Source organism: Pinus tabuliformis, chromosome 9, assembly GCF_031772625.1.
Source record: "Pinus tabuliformis cultivar Carrire ecotype Pingquan chromosome 9, CPIR1, whole genome shotgun sequence".
NCBI classification, from domain to species: Eukaryota; Viridiplantae; Streptophyta; class Pinopsida; order Pinales; family Pinaceae; genus Pinus; species Pinus tabuliformis.
In genome coordinates, this window is record NC_142307.1 from 416,247,555 (window position 1) to 416,258,401 (window position 10,847).

Genomic DNA, 10,847 nt, shown 5'->3' on the forward strand with positions numbered 1-10,847 from the left:
TTATATTTACTCCATAAGTCACCTTAGATTTAGGAACACTCAAAAAATGTGTTATATTTAGGTGAAACTTATTGTAATGCCCCACTTAAATCTTATCCTACAAATTGTGTTAATATTTACATTATCTGAAAATATTGAGAAATATTGGTCTAAAATGAATTTATGATTTCCATTATTCAAATTCCCCACTTACCTTCTCAATTTGAATATTGTGTAGGATATGGTCTCCTTCCATTAATTCAAAATATATTTATTCATTCACACACCCAAATGTACCCTCACATTTAATAAGGAGAAGACAAAGTCCTCTCCATCTTATCATCAATATATATATATTTATTCATTTCACATTCCCCAATGTACCCTCACATTTAATAAGGAGAAGACAAAGTCCTCTCCATCTTATCATCAATATATATTTATTCATTTCACATTCCCCAATGTACCCTCACATTTACTAAGGAGGAGACATGGTCCTCCCCATGTAATTACACTTCACATTCCCAAATGTACTTCCCCATTAAATTCTCAATTTTAAATTCATATCACAATTCCAAATGTACTCTAGCTTGGAAGAGAAGTCAACCAAGGATGGGTGAGAGTTAATGACATTAATGAGAGGTGGTTGAGGAAAGAGGGTATAAAAGGGAAGGGGGAAGGAAGAAGAGGGGGTTGGAGTTTTGCTTAGGATTGTGGGGGTTGGTTGTGATTGTTTGGCCTTGTTATGATTTTTGGGAGACCTTGGAAACCTGTGGAGGTTTCTTGGGTTTGAGAGGAGGAAAGTATCATTATCTAGTTTTGCACATTCTTCTTGAGGACACACTATATCTGGTTAGACTTGGGCACGGAAGGCTAGGGAACCTGTGGAGGTTTCCTGGGCTAGGAATTTATTTCCTAGTTGGCTGGGAGGTAAATCCGGTTGGGTCAGCCAGAAGGAGCGTTCAGATGGAGCTATCAGACAAAGGTATCGTCATCAACCGCCGGAACAGGTATTTTTCCATGGACTACTCTTGTTAAGTTGATATCAATGGAATGCACACCATAATTTTTGTTGATTATAATGTAAATGACAAAATTTTATTTGTTTAAAAGCCCTGTAAGTAAGTAAGTTATCACCTCTTGTCGTATTTAATTCAGAAAAATTAGATCCATTACCAGCCCTTGGGATAGGGCTCTTACACATGGTATCAGAGCTTTAGTTCAAAATCTGGACCCAAAGCCCACTAAACCCAAAATACCGTTAGAAGGAGGGCTTGACCTTCCAACCTTTGCAAACCCATTAATCACTGTGTTGTGGTTAGAAGTATCTGGGATGAAATTACTACGTACCATTTTGTCATACATTCGCTTGGCTTCAGTAACCCTGGTCTCATTCAAAAGCGCATTAATGACGTCCTTCTGCGATCTTTTCGCATGTTGGTCTTTGTGTTTTGATCCCCTCGAATTCTCTGAAGGAAAATTACTTGTTGGCTCATCGAAATAGGGTATGGAAGTGCCGAAAAATGCGAGGAAATGACTCTCGTTAGGGTATTCTGATAAATTTTTACAGGGTATATAGATCTAATTCGTGCCATATATAGCTTTTCTCTCATGTTTTTCTCCTGCTATGTTTGGTAAAAAAAAAATCTCAGAAATTTGTAGCAAACCTTTCAGAGAAGTGATCATGTGACGCTGTGCTTGACTGATCGCTCGTTCAGTCCGTCGCTCATGGTTCTGTCCCCGCGAAAGGAATCGAGTTGAGATTTAAGGGAGGGTTTAGCAACCTCTTCGTTGAGTCTCGCATCACACCAGCCAAATACATCTGCCAGAAGAGCTTCAAATCATCCTCACCCGATCCATTTTGTGCATATCCTGCAACCATTGATAACCATGACACCGAGTCTCGATTCAGGCATTTGCTGAAATAGCTTCACAGATTTGTTAAGATTCCCGTGCTGTGCATATCCTAAAATCATAGAATTCCATGTGACAACATTGCGTTGAGACATATTCACAAACAAATTGTGAGCATTTTCCATATTCCTGCACTTCGCATACATGCCCACAAGGGCACTCTGCACAAACACATCAGCTTAAAATCCTCGCTTTATTACTTCTCGATGAATCCACATACCTTGTTCCAGTGCTGCCATGTCGGCAATCGCAGGGAGAACAGTGGACAAGGTTTTTGCATCCGGCACCACACCTACTAGAATTTGCCGAAAAAGCTTCAGTGCTTCAACATAATCCCCATTACGTGCATACCCAATTGATGTCCATGAGACCACATCTCGTTGAGGCATTTTATCAAATGCATCGCGCCCATTCTCTATGCTTCCACATTTCACATACATGTCTATAAGAGCATTCGCCACAAATATATCAAACTCGATTCCACACTTGATAATTTCATTATGAGTCCACATACCCTCTTGCAAATCTCCGAGATTGGCACATGTCGACAGAACGCTAGCAAAGGTGAAGCGACTGGCTTGGATGCGTGTTGTTCCTTCTTTCATTTCCCGAAACAAAGCCAATGAATCCCTCCCAAACCCATGCTTGGCATAAGCTGCAATCAGCACAGTCCATGAGAACACATTTTCCATTCAACCATTTGGTCGAAAACTCTTCGAGCATCCACCAAACTCCCACACTGAAATACATGATGATAAGCGTGTTTTCCAAGAGTATACCAGCTGTAAATCCAGCCTGATTGAAGTGGGCACGGACCAATTTTCCATAGGGTAACAATTTCTTGCGAATGCAACCCTGCAAGAGCGAAACATAAGTAGAAGAGTCCACCCAATCATCTGCAATCTGCAATATCTGAAGGCTTCATTTGCAGATCTTAATCCTTTAAAGAAAAAAAAAAAAAAAAAAACTAAACCTTAAAACACTAAGCGTACAACACAATAATCGTAAGGGAATTCTGAAGCAGTCCAAGCCATGAAGGAGTTAATATAGTCAAACGTAGAATCTACCCTGTGAAGGCAGCCAATCTGAGATTCAAAGCCTTCCGGCCTTTCTTGTAATCTCAACACTTCTAGCCTCTCGGCATTTTGGGCTGTCCCTAATGCAAGAGCAGTTTTGAAATAAACAGCTAATCCATATCCTTCTTTCCTAATTTTGACCGTAAGTCTGAAATAAGTTGCAGGTCTTCAATCAGTTTGTTTTCATAGACTTGGTTAACCAACTGGTATTCGGTTTCTTGTTGCCATTGCTGTTCCAACAACTTTTCCTCCAACCGTTCTAAGTTTAGTTTATATTCTCTCAACGTTTCAGCCAGACTATCATTGGTTGTTTGAAGCTTTGTTATCCTTGGCATATTATCTGTTATTGTAGCTCTTTCTTCCTTTAATTCCTCCTTCATTTTAGAGCATTGAATTTCCATTGTTGCCTTCAGGGTACTAAGATTGTTTTCTATCTCTGCCTCAATTACATGATTGCTAGATATTTTGGCCTGCAATCTCTCACACTCTAACCCCAGGCAATCAAGCTTAGTAGCCAATGAATCTATATGTCCATTCTTAAAATCCAAGTCCTGCCTAAACTATGACATTTGATACTCAAACTCCTGAATAAATGTTTCTAGTATACCAACAATAACAGAAGTTTGCAATCCATTATAAATTTCATTTTCTTCCACTTTATCTGCGATATATAAAATTTCCAACTTCTTTGTTGTCAACTCATTTTCAGAATCTTCCTTCAGTCTCTCTAGTTTCTGTTGAATTTCAAACTACCAATGTTTTAGGGTTTAGGGTTTAGGGTGTGCATGTTGAATTTCCCACTTGAAAGCTCAGCTCATTAACAACAGTCAGAATAGAACATGCTTTGAACTACCCACATCAATATTGATGCTATTACCATGAACAGTAGTCAGAACAAAACCTGCTTTAAAATATTCACATCAATATTGCTGTTGTTACCTATTGAATAATTTTTTTAATCCAAGAAATCAAAGATTCAATTTCTGGGTGTCAATTTCATTATCGTACATCCCACTTGAATGATCAGCTCATCAATAGTAATTAGAACAGAACCACACACATCAATATTGTTGTTATTACCATAGATTAATTTTTGAATCTGAGAAATCAAAGATTTGGTTTTTTTTTGATCCATGAGAATTGGGAATTAAATCTAGCTTTTTGAAAGTCAGCGAATCACAAATCACCCACCGTTATAACAAGGGACTGAGTATTCATCCACGAGTATGTCAAGGATCCATAGAAGCAAAGTAATTGAATTTTTGTTCTTAGATTTTGTAAAAGGAATTCCTCTATTCTCTTTCCAAATGTTTCATTTCTGTGACCAGTTTGCGTATTTCTAGAGGATGGCGATGTACAAATTTTGTTGACAAATTTTGAAACCATTCAAAAGGACAAGTATGTCTGGGAAGGAGAGCTTCTGTAACGTTTGTGCAATGGTTTGTGATTAATTTAAAAGAAGAATTGAAAGGTTTATCTCAACATTGTTTCTTTTACTCGGCACTAGTAAAATTTATTCTCAGATTTAAAAATGAGTCTCAAGATAAATGTGAATAATAAAAGGCCCTAGCACTTCCCACAAATAGTGTCACAAGATCGTGTAAATTGGAATGATGAATTTTCATTTTTCAAATTTTCAAATTCTTTGCTATAGGATGCATCTGAGCCATGTTGTGGGTCTCTTGCTAAAACTGAATATCTATACTTACAAAATTGAACCTTCCAGCCCAATGTAAATAAGATGGGAAAAATAACTTTTCATCTCTCCTTATAGTTGAATATAAACCCACTTTAAAGCTTTCATCACTAAAAGATAGATCCCATTTTCAGCTCATCACCATTGATGGCTCTTTAATATCTCATGGTCAGCTTGCTTAGATATGCCTTACAAGTGGCAATATAGATTTAGGTGACCTCTGTAAGATTTTTCATGAATTAGGATTTCATTTGCAGCTTTGACATGTTGGGAAATTTTAGTTGAGGTCCTCAATATAAGTTTCAATATGGGCATCTAAGACCTCAGTTGACACCAAGAGTTTTCAATTTGTTTTTATTTATTTTTTTCCAAAATCCTCTGATGGACCATTCAAGAACACATCTTAATTTCTTTCTTCATCCAATAATACGACTTTGTAAGTCCATGACTAAAGTAACAAAAAAAAAAAAAAAAAAAAATATTCCAGTGGCAATGATTCGATGATTTTTCACTCTCTGTGCAGAATTAATTATCAAACAGCCACTTTGTTTTCACTTTAAATTAGGAGATGTAATGCTGTGGGAAATGTCAGTGAGTAACTTCTCAAGCATCACCTTACGTGAAGATGGTTTTATTGTAGGAAATAATATATCTTGAGATCAGAGATATAAATAGAAGAATAGACAGATATATAGTTGTACCAAAAATAAGGAAGTTCAATTTATTCACAGTTGAAATATATGGAACAAATTTACCAGAATTCATACCTACAAACAATGTTCCCATATATGCAACCAGAAATAACAGAGAGCCAAAGACAGACCAAATCCCTAGCAATCTTTACCATAACTCCTAGAGGGGATGAACCAAGAAATAGATGGATACTGAAAGAGAACTAGTTGAATGAGGAGGATAGGCTTAAGAATCAGAGAAAGGTTCCCAGAATAGTAACCAGTTCCACCACCTCAATATTCCAGACCTTCCACTGATGCCACATTCCAATGACAATTTGGAAAAATGCTGCCAAAACCATCAAACATTCCAAGTACAGGGATGGTATTTAATAGAGGAGCTACCACCATCATGCCCAAATTGCCTAAACATTCAATTCCGAAGGTTTGATTCTCTGTTGCCCCATAGGACCTATGAGATTTCATACTGAGCCCTTCATCTTCTGAAGCCGAGCTGTTACTGCGTGTTCTGTTGGTACTTAGGGGCATCCTTGGAGCTCCCATATTGATACAAGAGAAATAATGCACTGATTTGTGATGCTTGTGAGAGTTGAATGCTAAATGTTTTATGTGCCCTTCCATATGAATTCCTTATGGGATTAGATAATTATAATGACCCCCATTTTTTTTTATGTACACCCCTTTACTAAGTTCCACGGCCTTGTTAGCACAGTGATCAACTTCAGAATTTAGACCACATTTCACATGGGGAGATACAGCTTTGTTGAGACAGCTTACCTCTTATTTGTTCAACCAATGGTGACTGGAATTTTATTGTTAGATGGAGTGATTTTACCTAGCATAAGATTTATCATCATGGAATTCTCAATGATTTCCAAATTCCAATGACTTAACATTTGCTTCCTTGGCTAGAAGAATGTCATGCAATAGTGCATATGCATGAGCCTGATTGTTTGAGACTTGGCCAAGACCCTAAAATCTAAGGTGGCTACTCTTTTTCCTCCAGGATCATAGAGGATCCCTCCCTGACCTGCCATCCTTGATTTTATATTTTTTTAATGACTAGAAATCCTTAGTTTTCAGTGAGTCACCCCTCAAAGTAAGATGTCATTTCTATAAGAAAGCACAACATGACATTTACATAAGAGGCCTTTATGTCATTTGCTCATATGTAAATTTTTTTTTTTTTCCTAAAATGCGTATATTATAGCAAATGGCACACTTGATGTCATATGATTCAGAATATGTGAATAACCACCAAACTTTTAGAACATAAGCATTCTTATTAACATAAATAGGGGACAAATATTTTGTTCTTCTCATCTTTCATCCATTTTCATTCTTCTCATCTTTCATCCATTTTCACTGAGTTGAAGTTGAATATTCACTATCCATGTATGAAATGCTTGAAATTGCTACAGAATTTTGATTTCGGTTGCTTGAAGAGCTAAATTTGACATTGGGAAAATCTAAATTATTGCATTGATATAACTGTCTTGATGTCATCATGTTAATTTGTATCGCTACAAGAGGAAATCGTGGAGCCTCACTAAGGTCAGAGGAACCACATAAATTAACAGTATCCATATTTCTTTTGGTTATCACATAAGCCCCAATTTCTGCAAGCAGAAATATTGGGCACCCATTCACATTAGCTGAAACTAACAAAGGTGATTGTTGGTTTACAAGACTTGAATCAAATGATATCAGTGGGTAGCAATTCTGTAGAGAGTCAGGATTGGGTGCCAAATCTTTTCTAGCATCAGCCTTTGGTGGCTCATGTCACTTGATACCTCTGCATGCACAGAAACACTAAACCACTTGATCAGAGGCGTGGAAAGAACCTGCAGTTACAAAGAAGCAGTAAAACGGAAACTGTTAGAAAAAAAAATTTAACAACAGACATGTAAACATGTATCAAGAACAAAATGACAATTCCACACTAAATTGATCTAGGTTATAAATCTTATAATATCACTGTATCGAGGTAGGATTACAGCTAGGTTATCAACCTGCATAAACGCCAGTGTATCATGTTGCAGCTTGAGAAAATTGGGAAAAGAAAATGAGTGACACGCAGACCCTACATAAATAATTTTCACATATGCATAATTATTAGATCATATTGACAAAGAAACTTCATAAAACAATATAGAACAGTAGCTATAATAACAGAAAAATAGGAATCAGGCCCCTATAATGTTGTTGCTTTGTGATGGGTACCCTCTCATTCCAATTCTGCATGTCCTTATCCACTAATCTAGGAAGTTCATTATCACCAAGTGAAGTGAAAAATTGCACAAAACAAAATCTGCAAATGCTCTTTCTGGAGGAAGATCCTTGAATCCCTTGTTTTCTTCGTTGACTTGCATCTGCAAACAAACTACAAGCACAGCTGACCCCGTGCAGGATAGAACTCCTGAAAGAAAAGCATTGAAAGGAAATGATCCAACTATTGCCATGTAGACAACCTGCACAACTGCCGTGAGAACTGCATAGACCACATACAGATCAATGATCTTCAACTTGGTAGGAGTTGCAGAGTATGCAGATCGAAGGGATGCAACGAGAACTTGTGCATCCTTAGCTGTTGAGGTTCCCATTTAACATATAATGCAAGTTTTCAATTCTAATGCATTTCAAAGTACATATGATGGTACATACTACAGAACAATATGGATTTTGGACATAATAAGTCGATTTGAATTAGAATTGTCAAGTCAACCTAACTCATGTTTGACTTGGGAGTTTGAGTCCTCATTGCAACTCAAATTCATGAGTTTGACTTAGGATCGAATCATATTTAGAATCAATTCGACTCTGCTTAATTTCCTCATAGAATGGAATTAGACATAGTCTTTCACTTATAGTCAAGGAGGATGGTGACACTTCACCAAAAAAAAAAAAAAAAAACAGGATACTTTTTCCATATTGATGACCTGAGCTGCAGGTAAATTTGGGTTTCTAGTTGGACTAGAAGAGATATTATTTCAAACTTCCAAACCATTTGCCAGGTAACACTTTAATAGCTCTTAGTGTAATCAGTGATGGAAGGAACGATGTACATTGATTAAATGAGCAGAGCCATGACTCCATGGACCACTAATTGGCCTGACCACCCATTATGTCTTGATCTGAACATGTTATTGGCTCAATGTCAAACAACTTCCCTGAGACTATAAAATTAATCGACATTGGCATGATCTGTTCACTTCATGGCATCCAAATCGTCATAACTTATGGAAGATGAGCAAGAACATAAGTTATTGTTGACAGACCCAAGAATTTTAGTGCCAGATTGAAAATTTTGGAAAGCTCCTCCTTCCCTACTATATACATGCAATTCTTGCTATGACATTAGATACGTTGTTCCATTATTATGCTTCACTAATTGAGTGTTTCTGATGAAATTAATTATGTAGTTAATTGATATTTGCATTTTTAATATTTATGCTGGTTTCGCTATATTAGCTATGTCTTTAGTTGCCACTAAAAGCAATAATAAAATGGCAGAATTTTATGGATACATAGTATAAAGTAATGGTGGTTCGTGATGAGTCCTGACATGAAGAAAGGTATACTTGCAAGTATGAAATTCCAGGAGAGTGTGAACGTATATTGAATATTCATTTTCTCAAGGGGGTTGCATGTGGAGTGGGTCTAACCCTTAATTACCCTGAATTAGCAAGTTGTTTCCGTGTTTACGACAACTGTCCAACTGTGAAGCAATCAGTGCATGCACAATCAATTTACAACACTAATTGTTTTTCACTGCTACCACAACCAATGACTGATGATAGCCACTTGTTTTGACATTCTTTGTGGTTGAGACGCAAACACTCTGTTTCCATAGTTTAATTGCATATTATGGCACATATGCATTATACTAAAGGTTAGAATTTGTATGATTATCTCAGTGGTTGTTCAACACAGATATGTTTCATATATTTAATATAAGAGCTTTCATGGGCCAAGACTTATCTGTTTTCCTTGCTGTCTGCAACACACATATACAGCAGCAATGAAAGTGCCCTAAGGTATGATTGTAAAACTCTTCTAGTTTGTCAGGATTTTGTCTTTGTATTATATTTGGCCAGATTGCAGATAAGATAAGATAAGTAAATTAATGTCCACAAAATGATACATGCCCTGTGAATAAAATGTGGGAGTGCAAAAGCAACTCCTAGGTAACACTGGAAGCAAGATAAAGAAAGCTTTCCTCAGCTTGCAAATGATTAAAACTCTTTCAAAGACCCATCCAATTGTGCCATATTGTTGGGAAATCACAGTTTTATGATAGTTGGAAACAAATGCTGATTTGAGGAACCGTCTAAAGATTTGGGATTTTAAAATGGAAGCTTATTTAGTCAATAAAGGACCAGTGAAAATATTAGAACACACTCTTACCCTAAATAAATAAATAAATAAGAAGCCGTGAAAAATAATGTGTCTCTAGTTTTGGATAAAAGGACCCTCAACTTTCTTCACAACTTTTGTGGTCACTGGCCACTTGTGAAAGGAGTAGGCACCTTTAGAGATACAGTGCCATTTGGAAGGGAAGTACTAATAGCAGCAGGGCGAAGGCAATTATTCCATTCATTTAATTATTTCTCATTGTCTGGTCATATTGTGAGCTGCATTATATATCATGAAATTGTATTAGTACTAGTAAACAATGATTAAATATATAATAAATTTGAACCTTTTGGCATTTAGAGGACATTTCTCTCAATTTACAAAAAAAAATAAAGTATGAAAATCATGTTGGAAATAGTTTCTGAAGTTTTGAGTCGTTTATTTCCAAGATTAACTAAATGGGTTTGGAAGATGAAAAACCATCAAATTGGAAGAGTGGGACTTTTATACTCACTAAGGTTTTAAAGAAATTATATGCATAAAACTTATACTAACACCTTCTAGTGAAATTGATAGTGCACTAATCTGTTGCTTGCCATTATTTTGGTTTGGTACCACCTTATAGGATATCTGGGTTCAAATGCTATTTTCCATGATAGATAGTTGAATCTATTTCAACTCTAATTGTTATTGAAGGGTTCCACAAGGATGTCACATGAGCATTTATGATGCCCCTTTTAACGTAGATAGCCACCTATGTTAAGATTCTATTTTGCAGTTCCATGTTGTTGTTTATGAACATTATACACATTTGGTTGGACACGTGAAAATCAATTGATGGATTTGGTATTGATGATGGAAATGTTGGATGTATGACCAGATGTGTGACTTACTTGGTTACAATTTATCTAATGCATGACTTGTCAGAGTTATTGTTGCATTGTATAGGCTTATATAGATATGATTTATCTAATCAATGACTTAGTGAAATTATGATCTATCTGATGTAAGATTTATTTCCAGTATGAACAACAAAAATTGACACGTGGACACTGGGCTTAATAAACATGATGTTTAAGATCATGTATCTATATCCATTTTGTGGTTGTATATATATGCATGGATGAGAACTAA

At 36.3% G+C, this 10,847-nt stretch overlaps 1 pseudogene; it reads right to left on the reverse strand.

The window, feature by feature from the left end:
- Positions 1-7,577: 7,577 nt before the first annotated feature.
- Positions 7,578-7,960, reverse strand: LOC149148919 (dolichyl-diphosphooligosaccharide--protein glycosyltransferase subunit DAD1 pseudogene; annotated as a pseudogene).
- Between the last annotated feature and the right edge of the window lie 2,887 nt (positions 7,961-10,847).